Raw genomic sequence first — 8439 nt, forward strand, 5'->3', positions numbered from 1 at the left:
CAAGGATATTTCAAACGTGGAGGTTATAGTTCTTACAAAAATGAAGAAAGAAGTCAAGATTTTCACCCAACAAAAGGTCGCGGGAGAGGCTACACAAGTAGAAGGCCAAGGTATGACAATTCTCAAACCAAATGCTATAATTGTCATAAATTTGGCCACTATGCTTCGGAATGCGAGAAGTCAAACAATTACGTGCAAGAAAGAGCAAATTTTGCACAAGAAGATACTGAAGCCGTGGAAAACACTTTGTTCCTAGCATGCAAAGGTGAAGATAACGGAGAATCAAATTTGTGGTATCTCGACACGGGTGCAAGCAACCATATGTGCGGTGACAAAAATATGTTTGTGGAGTTAGACGAGGTAATAAGTGGAAATATCACCTTCAGAGATTCCTCTAAAGTCCCGGTTAAAGGCAAAGGTAAGATCCTCATCCGCTTGAAAAATGGAAGGAATCAATTTATCTCTAACGTGTATTATGTGCCCAATATGAAGACAAATATACTAAGTATTGGACAACTCTAGAGAAAGGCTATGATATTCACATGATAAATCGTACCCTTTCTTTAAGAGACCAAAAGGGAGGTTTGATTGCTAAGGTGCCAATGTCAACGAATAGAATGTTCATGCTAAATATTCAACATGACATTCCAAGATGTTTAAAAGCATGTTTCAAAGATAATTCTTGGCTTTGGCACATGAGATATGGGCACTTAAATTTTGGAGGCTTAAAATTATTATCAAGTAAAGGAATGGTGAAGGGTTTGCCTCCAATTAATCATCCGGATCAAATATGTGAGGGATGCCTTCTAGGAAAGCACTTCCGAAACAGTTTTCCAACAGAAGCTTCTAGTAGAGCGAAGAAACCTCTAGAACTTATTCACACGGATGTGTGTGGACCCATAAGTCCACCGTCTTTTGGTAAAAATAGATATTTTCTTCTATTCATTGATGATTTTAGTCGAAAGACATGGGTCTATTTTCTAAAAGAGAAGTCGGAAGCTTTTGGAATGTTCAAGAAGTTTAAAGCATTTGTGGAGAATCAAAGTGGTCTCACCATAAAGGCGATGAGATTCGATCGTGGAGGAGAGTTCACATCCAAGGAATTCAAGGAATTTTGCGACAACAATGGGTTACGACGTCCTCTAACTCTTCCGTATTCACCTCAACAAAATGGTGTTGCGGAAAGAAAAAATAGGACCATTCTTGATATGGCCCGGAGTATGTTAAAGAGCAAAAGGATGCCTAAGGAGTTTTGGGCTGAGGCAGTGGACTGTGCGATCTATCTAGCAAATTGTTCGCCCACTAGAAGCGTCAAGAACAAAACGCCCATTGAAGCTTGGAGTGGAAGGAAGCACGGCATCTCACACCTTCGAGTGTTCGGAAGTGTGGCATATGCTCATGTGCCAGATCAGAAGAGGACGAAGCTCGATGATAAAAGGGAGAAACTCATATTCGTTGGCTATGACTCAAGTTCGAAGGGTTACAAGTTATACAATCCCAAGACCGGTAAAGTAATCTCAATTCGAGATGTGGTGTTCGACGAAGAAGCAACATGGGATTGGAATATTCCCGAAGAGGAGAACTACGACTTTCTCCCTTATCCATTTGAGAGTACTGCAAGGAGCGAAGAATATCTTGAAGTTCAAGAATCTTCTAGTACACCATCTCCGCACTCTCCACGTACTCCAACCACTACACCTAATGAAGTGACACCAACATCAGGAGGAGAATCAAGTAGGCTATAAGATCACACAAGGAGCATTGAGGAGTTGTACGAGGTAACACAACCTATGGAGAATCTATCATTGTTCTGCCTTCTTGCCAATTGTGAGCCAATAAGTTATGAAGACGCAACAAAAAGCCAAAAGTGAAAATGTGCTATGGACGAAGAGATTCAAGCAATCGAGAAGAATAATACGTGGGATCTTGCCACACTACCAAAGGGACATAAGGCTATTGGTGTAAAATGGGTGTACAAGGCCAAGAAGAATTCCAAAGGTGAAGTTGAAAGATATAAGGCAAGGTTGGTGGCGAAGGGATATAGTCAACGAGCCGGCATAGACTATGACGAGGTATTTGCTCCCGTCGCTCGTCTAGAAACTATAAGATTGATAATCTCACTTGCGGCTCAACATAATTGGAAGATTTATCAGATGGATGTCAAATCCGCGTTCCTTAATGGCTACTTAGAAGAAGAAGTCTATATAGAACAACCTTTGGGATACATTGTAAAAGGCCAAGAGAATAAGGTGCTAAAATTGAAAAAGGCCTTATACGGGTTAAAGCAAGCGCCTCGGGCATGGAATAGCAGGATAGGCAAGTATTTCCAGCAGAATGACTTTACAAAATGCCCCCATGAGCATGCCCTCTACACCAAAGTTAGCAATGATGGAGATGTTATGATTGTGTGCCTATATGTGGTTGACTTGATATTCACTGGAAGTAATCCCAAAATGTTTGAGGAGTTCAAGAAAGCAATGGTTAGGGAGTTCGAGATGACCGACATTGGACTTATGGCTTACTATCTTGGGATCGAGGTAAAACAAAAGAAAGAAGGATTATTCATATCCCAAGAAGGTTATGCGAATGAGGTGCTCAAGAAGTTTAAGATGAATGACTGCAAGTCAATAAACATACCGGTGGATTGCAATCTCAAATTGTCAAAAGATGATGAAGGATACTTGGTGGACCCAACACAATACAAGAGTTTGGTTGGAAGTCTGAGGTACCTAACCTACACGAGGCCAGATATTCTCTACGGAGTTGAACTAATAAGTCGATACATGGAAGTACCTACAATAAATCACTTGAAGGCGGCCAAGAGGATACTTCGCTACATCAAAGGTACGATTGACTATGGCCTGTTTTATTCACCTTCTGATCACTTTAAGCTAGTTGGATACAGTGATAGTGATTGGGCTGGAGACATAGATGATCGTAAGAGTACGAGTGGTTTCGTGTTCTATATGGGAGATACGACATTCACATGGAGCTCGAAGAAGCAACCCATTGTGACTCTGTCAACCTATGAAGCCGAGTTTGTAGCAGCAACATCGTGCACCTGTCATGCAGTATGGCTCAGAAAGTTACTAAATGAGCTTAAGTTTTTACAAAAGGAAGCTACAGAGATATATGTGGATAACAAGTCTGTGATTGCTCTAGCAAAGAATCCAGTCTTCCATGATCGAAGCAAGCACAACGATACGAAATACCATTACATCAGGGAGTGTGTAACAAATAAAGAGGTGCAGATAAAGTACGCGAAGTCATATGACCAAGTTGCTGATATTTTCACAAAGCCTCTAAAACATGAGACGTTTCAGAGATTACGGAATATGCTCGGAGTGACGAAATCAAGTTTAAGGGGGGCTATTGGAAGTTAAACTTGATTTTGGGCTATGTGTTTTGGATATGGGCTTGCAAGTATACAAGTATATGGATCAAGATTGTAGTCCAATATCTAGAAACTTCTTGTATTATCTAGTAGTGAAAGTGAGTAGAAACATCTTCTAAAATATCTAAGATAATATTTAGGAAACATCTAGATAATACTTAGAAAATATCTAGATATTAGTAGATGATGGAGAGTTCTAGACTACTCCATTGAGTAGTATAAATAGAGGTCACCTCTCATTTGTAATCAAGCAAAGCAAAGCAAATCAAGTAATAAACAAAGTTTTCAAGATCAATCAAACTTCTAAATTATCAATCCTCTTTTCCCCAAATAATATACATAACCTCCTATTTCTAACAATCTCAACGGGTTCACATATACAAGTTGTATCTAGCCATCAAAGATTAATGGAACATGATAATTCTATGGATGGTGAGCAGCCTAGACATGTTGTGGCAGAGGAAGAAGATGATGTTCGCATACATGAAAACCAAGTGACTTCTCCTCCACTGGATGTTAGCGCGACTAGCGGTAGACCGATGGCATTTGATGAAGATGTTTTCCCAAAACTTGATAACTCTAGTAAGGGTGTTCAAGGGTCTGTGAAGTCTCCTGTTTTAGGTGACAAAGTTGACACAACGTCTTCTTATTTGGGCGCTGTCAATGGTAATCAAATCAAGAAGACTATGAACTTCAAGTTTATTGAGTCGTCTGGTACGTTAGAGGATGGTATTGATGTCGAGCTACCATTAGCATCGGTTCTGAAAGTGAATGAAAGCTATAATAATACACTCTATGGGTACTTTCTCGGTAAATGGGTAGCATATCTGGTTGTTAAAAACTGCGTTACAAAAGTATGGAAGAAGTTCGGTTTAGAAAAGATTACGATGAACTCTAAGGGTTTCTTCTTCTTTTAGTTTGTTTCAGAAATTGGATTGAAAGGAGTGCTCGAATCAGGTCCGTGAATTATTCGTTCTACCCCTATTATTCTCAATACATGGTCTCCGGATGTACCATTAACAAAGGAGGATCTAACGCGTGTCCCGGTGTGGGTGAAAATTCATGATATCCCTCTGGCAAGCTTTACTGAAACTGGGTTGAGCGTCTTCTAATATTGGTTATCCAATGAGGTTGGACTCATACACGAGCACAATGTGTCTAGAGGCGTGGGGTAGGCCTAGTTTTGCTCGAGCATTGATTGAAGTCTCGTCGGATAAGGAGCTTAAGGATAATATCAAAATGGTGATTCCGAGTATCGATGGGAATAGTAAAACCGTATGTACTTTAAAGGTAGAATATGAATGGAAACCCCCACGATGTAGTTGTTGTGCTATCTTTGGGCATTCAGATGTTCTATGTCCAAGAGTGGTGACTCCAAAAGTGGTGACTATTACCAAGGGTAATCAGTCTATTGATGAAGATGGTTTCCAGGTTGTTGGAAAGAAGGTGGTTAAAGAGGTGACAAAGGGTAATAACAAGCTGAAGGTTTACCTTTAGTGTAAGTAGACCGAAGCAAAAATTAGTGTAAAGGTCCAAGAGGAACACTGATTCTAATAATGGTGTGCATAAGAGTGTTCCAGGTGTCAAAAAGAAGTCGGAAGTTGGGACAAGTAAAAGTTTTCAAGTGAAGACTCAAAACGCTTTTGATGCTTTGAGTAAAGAGTCGTTTAGATTAATTGATGAAGAAAGCGATGTTGAATCTGATAAATATGAAACTGCTGAGTTTATGGCTTCGAAGTCTTTTTATAAGGAAACAACCACGTTTAGTATGAAATCAGGATGGTTATAGGTTGTGTATGTGGTTAGGCAGGTTTGTAGGTGTATTGGTTTTGCTAGTCCTTTCTGTGTTTAGGTTCTAGCATGGTTGTTTAGTTGTTTGTGAGGCCTCGAGGTGTGCTTGAGGTCGTTTGCACTTTCATGTATCTTTTTATTATTATTTTTAATAATATTTACCGGGTAAAACTCTTTACCCAAAAAAATAGTACTAATATAATAATATAATAGAGGAGGTATTCATATATATTTTTTTTTTGAACGGGCAAGCTAGGATGTATTCATATTTATTACGCACCTTAGCTGCTAAAGGCGATTTAAAAAAACTTGGATAAGAGGTGGCTTGCTGAACTGATCCCCATACAAATAAGATAAATTTTTGACCAGACCCACCAACTGACCACCAAGTGTCAAAACAGAAGTAGATAATCAATCGTCTCATTCAACTGATTCCCGAATCCTGATGTCGATCAAGTCTTCAATTTGAGCAAAGCATATTATAGAAGAACATGTTCAAGATTATTAGTAATTGTAAATATTATGACGTTAAGGTTTAACACTCATTGGTCAAGTTGCTCAAACACAAATTCGTCAGTGAAACATGAATTTACACAAATAAACCACATGAAGGACATGAAGCATTAATTTCTTTCAACTAAAATGCAACCGACGATCAAGCATATTTTCACACGGTTAGGGTGAACCTACGTTTGATTGCAATAACTAAGGTTTAAGGACAAACGATATTCGGACCTCCGATGACAGTCGTGGATAACCCGCACCAGAGCCAGTATGATCCCGGTGGGGTGGCCGATCGTGAGTCCACCAACAACCTAGCATACAAGGTTGAGTGGCCCTTAAGACATGAAGGATTCGTAGTTCGATGAACTTACCTGAAAGTCATGAATCGATGATGAAGATTGTACGAATCTAATTCACACGCGATAGTATGCTTTATGTTATGTAGAGTGTAACGTGTACCTCTTTGGGTTTTAGAGTCATGTATTTATAGGTTAATGATTAGGGTTTGAATAGGATTCTATCCACTTATAATCGTGATCTCCTTTCCAAATTAACATGCGTTATTTAAGAAAACCGAATAATGGTTGCTCTTATCGTTTAGCTTAGCGTGTAAGGTAAACATTTGACCAAGTCATTAGAGACCGCATTCATTGGTATATGCGCATAAGGAGCGCGGCTGTACCCTTGGTTTTATAGTTAGCATACGTGGATGGTGGAATCTAATATGCATTTAGGACTTGGATACGTATGTACATCTGAAAGTTGTAAAAGAGGAAGCTAATCCACCGATGAGTAAAGGTGTTCATATTGGAGAGGGTCATGTTGCGATAGCCACCACAACTCCTGTTACAATTGGTACAAAGAGGAAAATTTCTGCTATCTACGAGCAAAAGGATGGAGAAACCTCTTTATTCTCTATCGACGAGACCGGTTCATTTTACCGCTTGAAGGCCGGTGTAAATACTTCTGCTGAAGGTATGCTACCTATTGTTAAGTATAACTGTGCCCTTTTCCATAGTTATATATAATATATATGGTAAATAGTAATGCTTTTAATTATGCAAGACCTAGTCGGGCTGTCAATGGGAAATCGAGCACACAGTCCAGTCCTCCACTAATGAACAACCTTGATGACTTTTTAAAGGCCTATGGCATCGCCTTTATCGACCAGTTTGCACATTTACAAGATTGCACTCCCCTGATTTTCTCTAAAAATTGCAAAACCTTTTTCCTGAGGATGGGCTGTACGTTGACGCTTAAGCAACGCTCTTTAACCTTGTGAGAGAGTTTCATCACCTCAACCAGAAAACCAACATGGTAGTGTCATGTCAGCAACAATTGTTTGTTGAAAAGGCGAAGATCACCAAGCTTGAAGGTAAGAATGCCATTCTAAATAACCAGCTCTCGGTTGCGGTCACCGCCCATAAACGAGAGGAGGCACGTATTGCCGTTTTAACCAATGAAAGACGAGCGACTTCACGATTCAGTGGAAAGTTTTAGAAGAACAAATCATGGATCTAGCTATAAAGCTGGATCACACTGAATCACACAAGCATTATCTTAATGATAGCGTTAGCAATTGGTGTTCTAAGTATGAGGAGATGTCGAAGAAGCATGACTTGATTGAGGCAAAGTATAACATTCTTCGTGGCGGGTTACCAATGATAGTCCAACATGCCCTTGATTGCAAAGTTGTTGAGAAGCAGTTCGGTGAAGCAATGCTGGCGGCGCGTGCGTATGAGCGCACGCTTTTTTGGGAAGTTGTAATAACCCGACTCTTTACGTTAAATACTTAACAACCATTTATTAAATTCAATAACTCTTCAACGCCATTTTTTTTTATATATTTAAGAACATACTACTTTTGATATGTGTTAATTTAGCACTAGAAAATTTTGAAAATTAGTAATAATAAAGTTAATAATTGCAACTGATAACTTCTGAAATATATAAAAATACTTTATTTAAAAATAAAATGATAAATAAAAATAAATAATAAATGATTAAATTGAATTTCAACATCACTAGATTCGTATCTATTTCTAATCACTATTTAGATTCAAGTTGTAAGAAATTTTTATACTACTTTTTAATATTTATTTTTTATAAAACACTACGGTTAGTGAAACCAGGAAAAATATCTTTTCAGACAATGAAACGTATGAATTCTTATTTTAAATATTATTTTATATAATAATTAAGTTTTAAAAATCATTTTAATTAATTATGATATTCTTAAATTAAACTTGAAAAAAATTAGTTTAAACATTCATGTTTTAATAAAGGACAAATATTTATTTAATGTAAAATATAAATATAAATAAGTATTATATGAAACACACAAATCAGGTATGACTTTAAGAGTTTAAAAGGTTTCAAACAATATAGATATATATAATTTTTTTATAAATATAAAATTAACCAGTCATTGAATCATATTAAGATAAAATACATTGGATCTTAGCTAAAGGATAAAATTTAATTATAACATGTGACTATTCAGTAATACTCGTGTTTACCTAATTATTATACCCGTGATATATCTATTTACCCGTGACTACACATTAATACCCGTGTATATTAATTATTACATCTGTGATATCTATTATTGAGATAGAAATATACTCGTGACATATCTATCTATTTATAACCCTAATTCATTTCATCAAACACACACATACGTACATATTCTTCCCCTCCTCAAGAACACCTACTACTATTCATCATCATCATCAATCTTTCTCACTCAA

Source organism: Rutidosis leptorrhynchoides, chromosome 7, assembly GCF_046630445.1.
Source record: "Rutidosis leptorrhynchoides isolate AG116_Rl617_1_P2 chromosome 7, CSIRO_AGI_Rlap_v1, whole genome shotgun sequence".
In the NCBI taxonomy this organism is placed as follows: Eukaryota; Viridiplantae; Streptophyta; class Magnoliopsida; order Asterales; family Asteraceae; genus Rutidosis; species Rutidosis leptorrhynchoides.